A 15,878-nucleotide genomic window follows, 5' to 3' on the forward strand; every position below is an offset into this window, starting at 1 on the left:
CTGCTGTATCAACACTGTTCTATCACCAACTAATTACAGCTAACAAAGCCTTGCATGCAGCATGTGCCTCCTCTGTTTTTTCCCAAGTACAAAAGTATAGTGCCGACGTCCAATGAATATTAAGTGGTAACAATTTAATTCTTGGAGCAATGCGTGCAATATGAATTCAGGGTCCTGCTTGCAGCGCCAGTGGAAGTGTTTTCCTAACTAGTTACTGTCTGCCCCTGAGCGCTCTTACACGGTTATTGCTGGGTTATAAATAACACATGGAGATGCACTGTCCAAGGCTACATGCTTCCCTCTCTTCTAAGGTGACAACTATGCTAATCGGCTTAAAACTCTGTTCTGAGACGCACTGTTGCTCAGGCGTCGGCGACCAACCATTTCCTAAGCATCTACCTGTGTGCCAGGTATCCTGCCAGGTGCTGGGGAGATAAGCAGCAAGGGGGGTTCCTTGGGGGATTCTGAGACGCTCCATCAATGCGCTATGTAAAATCCTTACTGACAGGACTGGTGACTGATTATTTAGTTACTTCATGAGGATATATTGAACTTATATATTCTATAAGCCGGAAACTGTGCTACTGCTACGTACGGAAGAGTCGGCAGTGAGTGAGTCTTGGGGGTCCATGTGATGTGTATGTGTGTGATTTATGACACATCAGGAAACGTGTTATGATCAAGGTCATGTGAGGTACCGTGGGGCACAGGAGAAAATGTGGGGCACTGCCTGTGGACTAGGAAGGTGTCATGGCTTCAATCTCAAATGTCCCCAAAACTCTCACGAGTCTGGAAGCTGAGGGGCTCGTGCAGCTGATGTACTCTCCTCGGTGGATTCATCTACTCAGATGCCAGGCACTGCACACTGCCTGGGACATGGTCACTTTCACATCACCTTCAGGGAGACAGCTCCTGTCTTGTTCCCATTTTACACCTGCAAAGACTGAGATCAGATGAGACAACGCGGCAAAGGCACGGAGGTGGTGGGTGCTTCTGTCCTGGGCTGGCTGCTCAGCGTCCGCGTTTACCCTCAGGCCACCCAGCACAGCACGCAAAGGTCAGAGCAGCTTCTGTCCTAAAACGGAACACAGAGCTTTTAAATCAATGATTACAACTTCAGGAGCAAACTACAGGTCCTTTGCAGACACGTCTTTGCCTAGCTCACTCCAGTAGGAAGAACCTCACAGGCATCAAAATCATAGCGGGAAGAGGAAGAAGGTCAGAAGAGCCTGGCTACAACTGATTAAACGAATTTTCTTTCCTATTAAAAGTGCAAACATTGTACCCGATGCTGTCTTTCCCCACCGCCCAACCTATCAAAGCCAGTCTCACAGGTGGCTGTGAATGGGCCTCACTGCTTAACCGTGCTCTTCAGAAGTACCCTGACTTCATATTCCAGTGGCCAATGGGCTTTGGTGTGTGACCCTTTCCCTTGAGTTTTAATGGTCTGTACTGTTTTCTGAGTTGTACTCAACTTTGAGTTGAGTCAGTCAGAATCACTTTCACAGAACAAGTCAGGTTTGAGGCAAGACCATTTTTACCAAATATGGGGCATCACTTTAAGTGTGTTTCAAGACAAATGTGTGGGAGTATTTGTCAGACCGCTTGACATGGCTCCAACATTTAACAATCTTTCAAAATCAGTACAATAACTTCCAGACTTAATATTTGTTTCTCTGCAGACTCTTTTATGATGATAAAGGACTATTTTACACTACAACTTCATCCCCTGCTGGAGGGATCCACTAATCCACCATAACAATTACGTGGATCCCACACAACTTCCCACTCTGCAAGTAAACACTGCTGTCACAGAATATTTCACAGTTTATGCTACCTATGAGTATCACAGGATCTGTACATCCCAGTCACAGACACAATGGCTGGCTTGTCCCTCAGCAAGTGTGTGGCTCAGAAGACAATGAAATCAAAGTCTGACTGCAATGCCAGTGATTAATCTACGTCTAACAATAACAAAGAGAAAAGCTATGGACCGTGTTGTTATACCCCCTAGCTAGCTCTGGCCAAACTCTGTCCAAGATTTCCTGCTCAGTGACACTGGCAAGCTCTACCAACAGGTAGGACTGGTTATGTGTCCTCCTTGTCACCACATTTTAGAGCACTGAAGTCTCTTGCAAGTAGCTCTGTCCAAGAAGGACACGGAAAGGACTAAGAAGAATGCTGTTCCTGAGAACCTCTAGAAGACCTGACACTCCCCTTCGGGCAGCAGGACTCTAACACGGCTTAGGGCGCAGATAAGCAGAGTCACTAATGACCCTAATTCACCATGGCTTGCATGAGCACCTGCACTGAGGGTCCCATCTTTAATCAGATCCATTATGTGAAGTAGTGTTGCTAAGGCTGTGGCTCTTAAGCTCTCAATGCTTTATCTCACCTCACTCTCTCCATACTCTGTCCTCAGTAAGAAGCGTGGAAATCTGACCCGCTCCTCATATTTGGGTTGTTCGCTCCCAACCTAACAGTACAGTTACTTTCTCCCATGGAACACGCAGTTCTAGTCACTAACTCTTCTCATTGTCTTCTGACAGTGTTTTTCTGTAGTCTAGCCAGTAAGTCACAACATCCCAAGGTAGGTGGAGAGCACACACCTCCCAGTAGGCAGGGTCTACAGCCCCTTCCAATCAGAAGTAGCTACATGAAGATGGAGACCCCTGCTCCCTTAGCACCCCACAAGGAATTATGGGGATTTGTGTCTCTCAGGGGAAAATGACACAGGAGATTCAGGGGTGGCAAAGCTGGCTGGGAAGTAGGCATGACCTGTTCATTACAAAATACCAGACCTGTGCACAGAACAGGTCCTAAAGCCCTACACATGGTTTTCTCATGAGAACTGGAGCAAGTACTCAATGGGATGGCCTAGACTGACATCAGCGGGAGGCGTGGGTGATACAAGAAGGACGTCCACATTGAGTTCATTCCACTGTGTTCTCTCTTGCATGGTGGCCACCCTCATGCTCGAGGGTGCATTTCTTTTCCTACTTTTCCTTGGCCCAAATTCACTGTATAGATCCTATTTATTTTCCTACCTTTAATAAAGCTTTGCTACCATTTGTGCTTGTCCTGACAAGTTCTTTGCTTAGGACAGAAAGAACCTAGAAACCAGAAGGAGACTCCAGCACCCCCAAACCCAATAACATTTAAACTTTTCAATCCATCATTTTACCATTTTATTTATTTAATTCAAGCCTCAGCCCACCAGCAAAATCCAGTCCAGTGCCCGTTTTTCTAACATTTTACTCGATCACCATCACCTCATCTGTTTAAATAACGTTTATGACTGCTTTCAAGATTCTACAGCAGAGTTTTATAGTTGCAACAAACACCACCTGGCATGCAAAGCCAGGGAATTTTACTATTTGGACCTTCACCATGTAGGTCACAGAAAAAAAAGGAATACAGTACTCCAAGAGCAGATACCTGGGAATTCATACACCAGCGGGACAAGGGGGGAAGGAGAGAGGTAGGCAATTTAGGGAAGCGAATGATTTTTAGGGAAGAGGAATGGGCCCTTGGGGAAACAGATGGGAGGTATAATGGCTTGTGACAAAGCTTGCCTGGAGGTGGTGTCCTCTTCCGCTCCCCTCTCTTGGGATGCAAGTGAGTCCATTTTCCCTGGTTAATAAAACTGCTAAGGAGCGGGCAATGACAGCCGAGTTCCGTTCGGAGAAGCTGTCTTTAGGCAGCGGGGGGAGCTCAGAGCAAGCCTCTCCCCACGTTCGCTCTTTCTGAAGGGCCTTGGTTTAAAATAGTCAACAGACGACAGCAGGAAGTTGGGGGTGGCATGGCCAGAATTCCTTCAGCTGGAAAAACATGTCCGCTCCTGAAGCAGTCGCTCAGCAAACTCTTAGTAAACAACTTGATGTTCAGCGCCATGACCGCTGCTCTCTCTGCCTAGTACTGAGCAGTAAGTACCCAGATACTGTATACTGGGGGTGTGCTGTGTTACTTCCTTGAATCCCTCAAATTCCCTGTGTAACGTGTGTGTGTGTGTGTGTGTGTGTGTGTGTGTGTGTACACACGTGTGCTTGTCCAAACGTTTCCTCAGGACCCAGGCTGAACTTGGGCCTTTGGCTTTGGATCTGGGCCTGTCTGCACCTGTGTTCTGTGCTGTGCAACACTATTTCTCAGAGGAGGTGGGGACAACCGGAGACTTCCGAGTGGGTATCTTTGAGTGCAGTGTTAGCGCCTCGGGAGGTTATCTGACTTCATCTTTGGGCTACTTGCTACCCCCGTGGCTTGCCCACAGCTGACAGCTCCCATGGTTCTTGTCCACAGAGTAAACCAGTGTGCTTCTGTGGATGTTCAAGTGACTTCGGCTCTAGTTTCGCGTGTGTTTGAAAAACCATTTCAATGTTATCTGATCACATATAAATCTGTGGTCCTCCGACAAGCCAGTGGTAACAATTTTCTTTCCCTTTTTTAGAAGTGCTTGAATTTTGACGGTGCTGGGGATCACACCCGGGCCTCGTGCAGGCCAGGCGCGTGCTGTGGTGACAACCACCCTTGCTGCCTCACTGGTCAAAAGTTAAGAAAGTGAAAAATGTTCACTGTGCGTTTGTACCACAGTTAGGAGTTCTTAGGATGTCGTCTTCCCCATCCCGAGTTCTTCGTTTTGAGGTGCACACCTGCCAGTGCCTAACCAAAGGGTCACAAATGAGGCACAGCTATGCGCATTTCGGGGAAGGAGACTTTGAGAACAGAGTGACTAGGAAGTTGCTCCATTGGACACTTAAGTCACTCAGGAGGTCGGTGAGGCCTAGGTTTGGATGGTGGCTCCGCTGCTGCTCGGCTGTGAGACCCTCAGCAAGACACTGACCTCGCTTATACACCTGGGCTAATGGGTGTCAGAGGATGGAGCGACTCCCGCATCGCCGTACCTTGCATGTGTTCCCCCAAAACTCATGTGTTCAAAAACTTATTCCCAACCCTACGGTGTGTATTTAGGAGGGGCCCTGGCCTTCGTGATGGACTAAGATTGCACCACAGGCGTAGGCTCCTTATCTCGAAAGCAGGTCTGTTACAGAAGCAAATCTGGCCCACTCTGCTATCCCTCTTTCCCCTTATTCTCCTCTGTGACGGGAAGGGCAGCAAGGAGACCCTGGCAGGTGCTGACCTCGGGTCTGGGCGTGGCTCCAGAGCTGGGAGAAGTGGATTCCCTTCCGCTACCTACGGCTGGGTCTGCAGCGTCCTGGCCCAGAAACACTGAACGGATGCAGAGGTTGGAAAGCCCGTGCGCACCAAGGGCTCCGGAAGTTCCAGCCAGCACTGCTGAGATTCTTCTGAGAGGACTGAGAGAGGAACTGTTTCAATGTGGGATGCCTCACAAATGAGGGTGTATTTTCCTGAGCCGTGAAAAGTGAGTCGCTCTCCACACAGACCCAGAGCTATGTTACTGGACATAACAGGGACAGCATTTAAACAGAGAGAGAGAGAGAGAGAGAGAGAGAGAGAGAGAGAGAGAGAGAGGAGGAGGGAGGGAGGAGGGTGGAGGGAGGAGACTCGGGAAGCTGAGTCACAATGCCAAATTTACAACGAAGGCATTTTCCAGTAAGAACACTGCACTTACTAAGTACCTTGAATTTTCCTAGATTTTATAAAGCCTGTACCTCATAGGTGTGTATGGGTTACTAAAGCCAAGGAAGTATGAATTATTTAGATGTTAATTTTTGCAAAATCTGGACACCAAGTTATGATGAGTACAGTTAGGACTATCACACTGAGCAAGTGGGCATTTTCCTCCAAATACTGTAAACCATAAAAGATATTAGCTGAGAGTCATTGAGCCCAAAGTCCAGGGCATATAGACAGATAAAATTTCATACAACATCCCTTAACAGCTAGCTTATGTGCAATGAGCACACGCCCACACTCACAAACAGGTAGCTATACACACATGAAAATAACACACACACTCAGGAGGCTGAGGCAGGAGGACTGCTGTGAACTCAAAGCCAGCCTGAATAGCATAATGAAACACTTTCTCAAAAAGACAAAAAAATTAAAAAATAAAAAATAACACAGAGATCCAATTATACCCTGATTCTAATCTTGGACAGATCATTCTGTAGCTGGTTATATATGAGGAGGGGGTCAAAGAGCACAGAGAATGTTTAAATTTTTTAAAAATTACAGTAAAAGACCCGGTGCCATTAAACCCCCTCGAAAACCTCCCCTTCTCTTGTTCAAATACAACTACCCCATCGTTCCTGCCACTTTCTGAAGCAGTTCTGGAAATCCTCTTTCATAAACGTCTTTACTTGCGCTGTCCTGCCTACCCTGATGTCCTAAACTGTTTCAAAACATTGCCTTTTCATGGTCATTTTGATTTTCCGGACGAGCCGGAAGTCATATGGTGCCAGGTCTGGTGGGTAAGGAGGATGAGGGCAGCCCGGGATGTTTTCATTTGACAGAAATTGCCATAAGCTGAAACTGCTTCAGAAAGTGGCTACATAGCAGGGTAAGTGTGTCTGAAGCAGGAGGGGTAATGTGAGGGGGATTCACAGCCATGTGACTTCCACTAAATAATTTTTCAACTTGAACTTTCATCCTCTGTTTTGATCACACCTCCTACCATCTCCATGTCTTATTGGTCTCATGGGAGTTCACAGCAAAATTTCCCTCATTCCATTTCAAATCAGCCACTTCCTTGGACCCTCTGGCTAGGGGAAGAAACTTCGTCCATCTGTGTCCTTTCTTAGAATGTGCTGCAATACCCTCCCGCACCGGGTCTGCACAACCCCGCCCGTCCTCTCCCTCTGACGCACGTTCAACAGCGAAACTGCGGAAGATGCACTCCTTTAGCTGTGTTTTCTGGGAAAAAAAAGATCTTTCAGGAATGGGAAGAGATGAGGGGGAGCAGGGGGAAAGAGGAGGAAACGCGTCCCGCACGCGCACCAGCGCCCCGCCAGGAGCGCACTCCTGTGCCGCACACGAGGACTGACGCCGCTTGGTGGGGGACTGTGTGCACCCAGACGCAGACTCTCACCTGCCCCATCCCCTTCTCCACTGCAGGGATGGGTGCCGCAAAAGGTGGCCAGTGTGCTTTGGCTTTGGCGGGAATCAAACTTCCCCCTAAAAATACTCCCTCAAAAAGGAGGAACAGAGGCAGGGCAGGCTCTGCCTCGCGTCCTCCGGAGCTCCCTCCCCACGCAGTGCGGACCTGTGACTAGCAGAAGGCACCGCAGTCCTCTCCCCGTGACAGCCCTGGCCTTGAGGGTCCCGGCTCCGGGCTGCTCTAAGTCATCTTGGGGAGCGGCAGGAAGTGGGCCTGGAAGTCCAAACCTGCCTCCTTCCCACTCCAACTTGGCTGCTCTTCAGAAAAACCGTGGGAATACGGGAGTGACTATCTTCCAGTGCATGTTCAGGACACACTGGGGACGCGTTCCACAGCCGACGCTGACACCCACCCGGGAAGTCAGCCTGGGCGCAGAGAGGGGACGGCTGTTCTCACCTTCCGTAGGAAACACCTGGAGGGCTCGGAACCCACTCCAGGAAGTGAAGCAGGACTAGATCATTGCTCCTTCCTTGCCCTGAGTCAAACGCTTGCTCTGGGACCGAGGACCAACCCTCATCCCTGCTGTGGCCCTGCAGGGAGAGTGCCAGGACCCAGCATGGGCTGCCGGCGACACCTCACCCAGCACTTAGGACGCGGGCACTCCGACAAGTGCCCAAGTGCGGAGCAGGGCACAGAGAAGCTCACGTGCACGTCTTCCCCGGGCTTTCATAGCCTGCGGGGCCGGGAAATGGGCTCAGCCCTGCCTCCTCGCACTCCTGCGCGGCAGCCAGAGCCCAGCCTGGCCTGCCTGGAAACAGGCTCAAGCCGGCCTTTCCGGATAGGTGACCACAGGTCAGGCCCGTGGGTGAGCACACAGGGGCCTCTGAGGGAAGTGGGTACCACCTGCTCTCGTGCAGACCGGACTCCTCCACAAGCCCAGTTACAGCAGCCGTCCCCGCAGAGCTGACGGCCAGGCCCGCCCCATGCTCTCCACAGGGACACTTGTTCCTCTGCAGAGTGGCGGGTGCAGAAGGACGAGGGGCTTGTCCACAGCCAGGTGGGCAGAACTGGGCCCAGGCTCCAGGTTTCTCAGGGCGCAGTGACGGCGCAGAGGCTGCACCGCTGAGCGCTCGAGGGGCAGCACCCCATCTGCGCCTTGTTGGCCCTATAGCCAGAGACTGCTGACCCCACGTTACAGATGAGGGCTGCTGGGCCAGGAAGGTGAGGGACTTCCCCAAGCGCAGAGCCCCGTAAACGCCGCGGCATCAATCACAGGGCGTCTGCCCGGCTCCAGCACTTGGTCACATCTTCTGCCTGCCCCAGACAGTCCTTCATTGAAGCAAACCCAACAGTAAAGAGGAAAAAAATACCAGAGTTCTCCTAGATTTCAAATAAATTACTCCTGAACACCCAATAAACGTCTGAAATTCTAGTTTCCACAGCTTTGATAATGTCAAATAGCAAATGCCCTAAAAGCTGAAACGCGCTATCTCTTGTCAGGTGTTTTACTGGTCCAAATGTCACTGGCTCCCACCTTTACTTCATTTAACAGAAAAACAGATGAAAACAGGTTTCATATAAATTCCCACACGAACTTTACGGGAGCCCCTAGAAAGACGTTATGAGCACAGCGCGTCTGGAGACAAACGCACGGACTGAAATCCTAGCTACACCAGCTGACGCCTGTGGGAGAGGGGCGCAGCCTAGCCTCACCCTCAGCATTCTCGGGCGACATCAGAGGTAAAAACCCTCCCTTCCTAAGGACGCTGGGCGGAAGTAAGGGTAAGGCGCTGAGTATAAAGTAAAAGCATAATTGCTGTAATTACCATAGTTCTGTTATTTCTGTCTCTGCAAAATTTCTCAGGCTTGCCCTGATTTAGCCACTTTGACAAAACCTGAACAATGGCCTTGATGTTCCAAAATCTCAGTAAATGGAGACTAAAGCAGCCTACAGCCTGTCCAAGACGCACCACTTGTCTTCTGCCTCAGGCAGACCCCTCGCGATTGCTGTTTCCCTGGTGCTATGGACCCTGTGGAGCGTTCCGTGCCCCCTCTGTGCCCGTGTCCCCCAGGCGTTCCTTCACACGGTGTCCCGGGCAAAGGCCTCACACAGCAGTTGCCCAAGAAGCCAGACTGGCAGAGAACAAATGAATTTCCTTGATCCGTAAAGGGGACTTTCCCAGAGAGATGAGAAAAAAATATTTACTGTAAAAAAGCTTTTGTCCCTGCATTATAAAATATATGCTTACTAATGTTAGGAATCATTAACTTTTTTAAAAAAATTAAGAATACCCACATATGAAAAGCAGTGAAAAGCGAGCCCACAATTCTGCTACCCAGAAACAGCTACGGGTAACATTTCGGTGTCTTTCTACTCCCTCTTCTGCTATGAATTTTTAAACACAATTGAGATTGTTCTGCACTCAAAGCGTTACAGTCCCCCCTTAAACCATTATACCATCGGCACACACAGTGTCACTGCAGCCCTTTGCACACGATTCCCCTGGCTGTAGCGGCTCGTTTGGTCCTAATTTTCTTACCCATTTCCTCTGCTGAGCTCCCCCAGAAAGCTTTTAAGCTGTCAAGCGCAGGCAGGATTCCTGGGTATCCAGGTCTAACCACGGGGCCGCCGGGGCCTGAACAAGGCCATTTCCTCCAGACGTGATGACACCGTGCATACTCCTCGCAAATGCCAGCAGCCCCGGAGTCCCGCCAGGTGCGAACCCCAAATGCCAGTTGCTCCGGTCAGTGGTTGCACCAGCTCCTCTAAGATAAATAAAACCACACTGGCAACAACCCCACCACCCACAGCAAGCCAGGGGTGCGTCAGTACCTCCTGCCTCTGCAGGCAGCCCGATACCAGGCCCAGATGACGTGAAGGGCATCGTGTCTCCTCCACCCTGATCGGTTTATTTCCGAAACCTGGGTTCCAGTCGACTTTGCGTGCCACCAACTGCTCAGCAAAACCCACTTTTTCAGGAATATATCGTGCTCGTTATATTTTTCTTTCATGAAAAATTTAAGAGGCAGAAGGACAGGGAACAGATAGAAAAGAATTTAAAGTCTATCTTGCTCCTTGAGACACAGCACGACACTGGTGTCCACTGGATCATGTCCGGATCCCTGTGGGGACGTTGTCCAAGATCACGGACTCAAGACCAAGCCCGTGTACCTGGGCGGCGGCAACGCAGTGAGAACGAACTCCGCGCCTTCCCCACCGTTCACACGAACAAACAGGGGTTCTAGGGAGATCAGAGTAAAGCAAAGCCAAGACGGCATTTGCAAATTTCTAGGCACAGTCGCTGAAATTTTGAAAATGCTCTGTGCTGAAACAGCAGTGAGGACTGGGATTGAGACACATCACGCGGGCATTCAGGCCGACCTAACGGGGAAACGGGATGCACGGCGGGCACAAGGCCCGCACCTGCTGCCCCAGCCCGTCTCCACACCAGGGCGGGACGGCTCCACAGGAAGGGCTGCGTGCCACTGCTGACCAGAACAGCCCTGTGCCTCGGGAAGGACGCTGCTGGGCACGGAGCTGGCACGGAGCTTGCACGGAGCAGGCAGCGGTGAAAGGAGCACAGCCAGAGTCTCAGATCCAGACAGTGAGGAATCAGGGCCGCAGCTTCTTTCTGCCGACTCCGCGACGCCAACTGAGAACCCGGAGTGACAGCGCCCTCAGCAGACTTCTCGGGGGTCCGGGGCAGCCCCTCCCCTGAGCGTCACTGCGGCACTCGGTGAATTCCCCGACAACCCGACAACCGCGGAGCCCGGATGTCAGGCCTGCGCCCAGAGCCTGCCCGCAGCTTCTTGGGTACCGTTCCACTCACTCCTCATCCAGATCTGGATCTGAACCCAGGGGTGCCGGCCTTCAAAAACTCCAACGCAGACCCCGAGCTGCCCAGGGGCCCGCCTCACTCTAGTTCTGCCACTGAGCTCCCGCCTCCCACTGGCCCGAGCCTTGACCTCCACACAGGTCCAGGTCAGTCTGTCCTTCCTGCTCCTTCCTGCTGCCCGCCCTGATGCTGCAGAACACCCAGGCGAGGTTGGCCTCAGCCTCCTACCCCTACTGCAGGTAAGGGGGTCCCCTTCACCTGCCCTTATCCCTGCGGCCGCTGTCCGCCTGGACCCTGGCTCCCGAAGCCTAGTCACCTCCTGGCCCCTCCAGATGGGCTCTCGCTGCACCCAAATACAGCGTCCCAGGTCCCCAGCTCTGTCTGCCGCGTCCTGGATGCTGCTGGGTGTGACCGCGGATCACTGTCATCCACGCAGCTCAGCCCACGGGCAACCTGGCCTCACTCAAGTGATTATTTTTTCAACGCTGGCTTGCCTTCTTCCTCTACCCCAGAAAGGGCTTCAGGTCCCCTGCACTGGTCACACCCAACCACCAGAGGACAGTACCAGGGCCACTTTACCCCTTCAGAGGTGTGATCAGAATGCACTGAATGTTTAGATTTTTAAAAATTACTCCATGCTGAGAAACTATCTTGTAGATAACAATATGTAAAACAACAACCATTGATAATTTCCTACCACTTTGTCTGTAATTCGGTAAGCTCCCCCATTACTATGTTATCCTTCTTTTACCCTTTAAAATAATAATAATAATAAAATTACTGCAGTAACACACACTGCCACAAACCTCGGAGCCCTCCCCTCCCCCAGTACCTGCATCTCGCCCTTCCTGCCACTTTCTGCAGCTGCCGTGCATTCTCACCCAGTCCCGCGCTTGTGAGTAGTTCAGCAACAAACAGAGAATGCTAAGTCACCTTGACCTAAACGCTGAGAGTGCCTGAAATGCCAGCATCCCTGGAAATTATCTTCTCTAACCAGTATCAGTCCTCCTGCTCCTTTCTTTTTTGGTACTGGTGCTGGGGATTGAATGCTGAGCCTTTGCACTGAACTACATCCACAGCCCTTTCTTAAAGTTTTTTATTTTGACACAGGATTTTGCTAAATCACTAGGTTACCCAAGCTAGACTCACACTTGCAACCTTCCTGCCTCAGCCTGCCATAGTACTGGGATTACAGAACTGTACCACCATGCAGAGTTTGAGCCTCATTTTACAGGTGTAGAAACTGTGGCTTCTACCACGTGATTCCGAAGCTGCCCCCACACACACACAGCCCTTTGGAAGGAGAAAGCCCCCCTTTTAGGAGCACGCCCCCCTTGTTTCTCGAGCGGAGAAGTCATCCTGGGTCATGCTTTTCTACGTTGCCTTGGTCGGTGGAACTGTTCCAAAAATATGCTCGCCAGTCTGGATTGTATTTACTGCGTGCTGCTCCATGACTTCAGCGACACATGGTTTTATTACGAGCATTGTTTTGGAAAAGAAAATACTCAAAATTCAAACTGTTAACCCATGGGTCTGAGACCAGCAAGACCCGAAGATTCAGGCCGACTGCACCAAGAAGCTGCAACCCAGATCAATGTCCACAGCCCCTTTCAGCCTTGCCCCTCCTGCTTCCTCCCTCCCTTCCTTCTTTGGCTCCTTCCTTCCTTCCTTCCTTGGTTCCTTCCTCCTTTCCTTCCTTCCTTCCTTCCTTCCTTCCTTCCTTCCTTCCTTCCTTCTTCTCTCCCTCTTCCCTTCCTCTCTCCTTTCCTCCTCTCCCTCCTTCCTTCCCTCTTCCTCTTTCTTTCATATTGAAGGCATCATCTCACTGTATTGTACAGGCTGCCTTCAAACTCACACGCTCGAGCAATCCTCCTTCCTCAGCTTCCCAAGTAGCTGGGGCTTACAGGTATCACACCTGGCTTGGCCTGAGTTTTCCTTCACTTACAAATAGGTATAACTCCACCTACCTACTACAAATTAAATAAGGTCATGTATTTCCTTAATAACGTAATTAGCACTTGGTTGAGCACACAGTGAACTCTCAAAAAAGACATTTCATCATCATCAGAGGTAGCAATAGCAGTATCTGTATAGATTTTGTTTATCTTGTCTGGCGTGTTCTTTTTAAAACTAGTTTCCTTCCAATCTAGGCTGTATGTCCAAAAGATTTAAGATACCCCAAAGGAGAGAGAGGTAAGGGGTACCTAAAAGCCTTTTTTCACCAACATGAGGCAGTAAAATGAAAAAAAGACCCACTGGAATGGAAAAATAGTCCAAACAATAAGCGTTGACTCCACAATCTAAACTGCGACGAATGTCACACCAAGACCGCAAGAGTCATCAGTAGGGCATCACAGCAAATCATTTCCTCCATAATAAATGTCCACAATCATCATTTCAACTTGCTGAACAGCCCGAACTCACATGTTTGCCTGGCTCCATACATATGTGAATGAACGAATGAAATAATGACTGTGCCAAATATATGAATATGTATCAAAACTAAAACCAATTTGTGTGCTATTCTATTAAGTTTAATTAAATTCAATTAAGTCTTTAACTATTTCTAACATAACCAGAGGTATCGATTCAGACTTTTTGTTAGAGACAATATGTGATTTGGCATTATGCACAACATAAGAACTCAAAAATACTTTTAGAAATTTGTGGATTTTTTAGCAATTCATGACTACCGATAGCCCAAAAGTAGCTATGAGGACAAGAAAATTATCAGCTCCCACAAGAGTGTAATAAACAGAACTATAATTCACGTTCCTTTGAAGATGTTCTTCTCTGGCTATTGTGAGGTTTAACACACACACAGGCTCAGAAAATCTGATTGTTAGTTTCCTGTTTGGTTTCTTTAAGCTTCAAAGGAATGACTACGTGCTAAATAACCTATCAGCAAATATCTCCAGCCACCGATTGTGGTGCCCTTAACAAGGGAATGTGTCAATATTTCAGTCTCCAAGCTGAGAGACCGTATTTCCCACCTATAGAGGATCCTTTGGATCAACTGCCGGATCAGCTTTCCAATAGCTGGTCCAATACCTTTGTAGACAAAGGCAAAGTTGTTCCAGTATTATCATGAGAACTCTTCATGGTCATGAACATGAAGGATCCAATCTGAAAAGCATTTAGCTTGGTGAGTTCACAGAGCCTTGTGTCCAGGGAGGGAGAGTCAGATATGAGAACTCACTCACTAATGGAATTCACCCCTTGGGCATATTGAGCTGAACTGGACAGGCCTCCGCAGGAAGGTCTGCATCAGTGTGACCCAGGATGATTTCTGTGGCCAGAAAACACGGAAAAATCTACTCAGTGATGTACCTGGGAACTGGCTCCAAACACAGACCGAGAGAGGTGGTCTCAAAACTTTCTTAGCAATGCTGGTCTTCAGAAATAACTAATACTGCACTCAACACAACATACACACACACACACACACACACACACACACACACACACGGGAACACACACACACACATACACATTCATTCATATATACAGACATGCTAAGTTTGCAGCCACACTTCAAGGAGTCTCGATGGAATGATCCTAAGTCTCTCCTTCTTCCAGTGCTACAGTCCAGCTATTGCCCACCACTGGGCCTTGCTCACATGTGCTCAGAAAATGCCTCCCGCACTTTCTTTCTCTTTCCCTTTGTTTCGTTCATCTTTTTGCTCTCCCTCCTCTTCTTTTCTTTTCTTCTTCCTTTTTTAAAAAAATTTTCTGACTTGGGAACACGTCAAAATTTGAAGGACAAAAAAAACGAAGAAAGCCCAAAAATGCTTTACAGTCACAACCAATTCATTTCAAATAGTTAGTGAACCTGGGCCTCCTCATCTAGACAATTACAGCCAAAGAAGGATCTAGTTTCAAAGGGCAGCTGCTCATTTGAAGTGGGATAAGCATGGTTCATTTTTTCAATGAGAAAACAGTGATGAATGGGACAGAAAATACAGATATCTTTAAAGTTAAACTAAAGAAATGTTTTAATTCAAGGAGGTCATCAGATTGGAAATATTATCCAGAGAACATTTCAAATCACAGAGAGGCACTTTCAGGAAATCTTAAGTGACTGCAAATGGGGAGGGTGCCCTAGAGATGGGTCGAGGCAAGAGTCACACATGCAGCTCTACCTTGTGGGGCGTCCAGCGGCCGAGGGCTTGGAGCAGTGTTGACAAAGGACTTTACAACTTTCATCAAGAAAAATGTATTCTAGATTGCAATAATATTTGAATTTTTCCAACCTTATACTATTATTTTTGCAAACTAAACCAAACAAAATTATCTTCAAAACCACACCCAACGGCAATCGTGCAAGTATTTTGCTTTGTAAAAATCTGTTGAAAGGAAGACATCAAATTGGCCTATTTTTCTGCTTGTATGTTGTATTTCAATTAGAATTTTGCTAACTAAACAGAAACTATACTCAGTATTCTTCCATAGGAAAATTTTTCCTAGATGTATTTTTAAAAAAATACTATGTGAACACACAACTGTGTATCTCCTTCAAACTCTTACTAGAAAAAACTTGTAAGATATTTTAGAAAGCTATTTTCTCTTCTTGGTTTTGGCTGCTTAAGTCTTCTTTGACAGAAGAAAAGCATTCACTCAGGTATTAATTCCCCACCCATTCCCTGCGAAGCATATTTTTTGTCCCTCTCTGGAACCCACAGGTTGCCAATTGCTACCAGGTGCCAACACCCTGGGCTGTCACTGAGCCGGGTGGCAGAAGCTGTGTGGAACCCACACCACTACAGGCTACCGAAGGGCTCCTGCCTCCCCTCTGACTTCCATTTTAAAAATGCACAACCTGAGAAAGCTGCTGCGGAAGGGCAGCCCCGATTTGTGACATGAGACGTTCTCACTGGTCCCGGGAACAACTGACTTTAGAAGTCAGCAATTATTGTTGTGTTGTAGTATTTATTGTAAGGAAATAAGGAGGGAATCTCAAAATGACTTTTGAGTCATTTGCCTTGCAGATGTCTTTTAAAGAGCCAATTAAAAACACTGGTAGCTAA

The 15,878-nt window shown here is 48.6% G+C and overlaps 1 protein-coding gene across 1 annotated transcript in view; it reads right to left on the reverse strand.

Annotated features, from left to right (window-relative positions):
- Mpped2 (metallophosphoesterase domain containing 2) overlaps nucleotides 1-15,878 on the reverse strand; it is a gene marked incomplete at its 5' end in the record, with an annotated part of 154,979 nt that overhangs the window by 121,205 nt on the left and 17,896 nt on the right.

The sequence above is a fragment of the Chinchilla lanigera genome, unplaced genomic scaffold (genome assembly GCF_000276665.1).
Source record: "Chinchilla lanigera isolate Chin_1 unplaced genomic scaffold, ChiLan1.0 scaffold00075, whole genome shotgun sequence".
Taxonomy (NCBI): domain Eukaryota; kingdom Metazoa; phylum Chordata; class Mammalia; order Rodentia; family Chinchillidae; genus Chinchilla; species Chinchilla lanigera.